Source organism: Pteropus vampyrus, unplaced genomic scaffold (assembly GCF_000151845.1).
Source record: "Pteropus vampyrus isolate Shadow unplaced genomic scaffold, Pvam_2.0 Scaffold136, whole genome shotgun sequence".
Classification (NCBI taxonomy): Eukaryota; Metazoa; Chordata; class Mammalia; order Chiroptera; family Pteropodidae; genus Pteropus; species Pteropus vampyrus.
In genome coordinates, this window is record NW_011888917.1 from 999,191 (window position 1) to 999,801 (window position 611).

Consider the following 611-nt stretch of genomic DNA (forward strand, 5'->3'; position numbering starts at 1 on the left):
AAAAAAAAAAAAAAAAAGATAAATTGTGACAACAAAACGTAAAAGGAGTGAAAGGATAGTTTTTGTATGTAATTAAATATAAGTTGTGATCAACATAAAATATAATGTTACATCTATAAGATATTTTTTAACTCTCATGATAAACACACACAAAAAACCCTATAGGAGTTCCATATAAGATAAAAAGAAGGGAATCAAAGCATATCATTACAGGAAACATCAGTTCACAAAGAAAGAAAGAATGGGAGAAACAAGAAACTACAAAACAGTCAGGAAATAATTGATAAGATGGCATTAATAAGTCCTTACCAATCAATAATTGCTGAAAATATAAATGGATTAAATTTTACAATCAAAAGTTAAAGAGTGGCTAAATGAATAAAGAACTACACTCAACTATATGCTGTCTATAAGACACTTCAGTTTTCAGGACACATATAGGCTCAAAGTAAAGGAATGGATAAGATATTCCATGCACATAGAAAGCAAAATAGAGCAGAGATAACTGTACTTATATTAGACAAAATAGACCTTAAAATAGATCTTAAGCTAAAAACTGTTAAAAAGAGACCAAAAAGCCGTTATATAATAATAAAGGAGTCAATTCATCA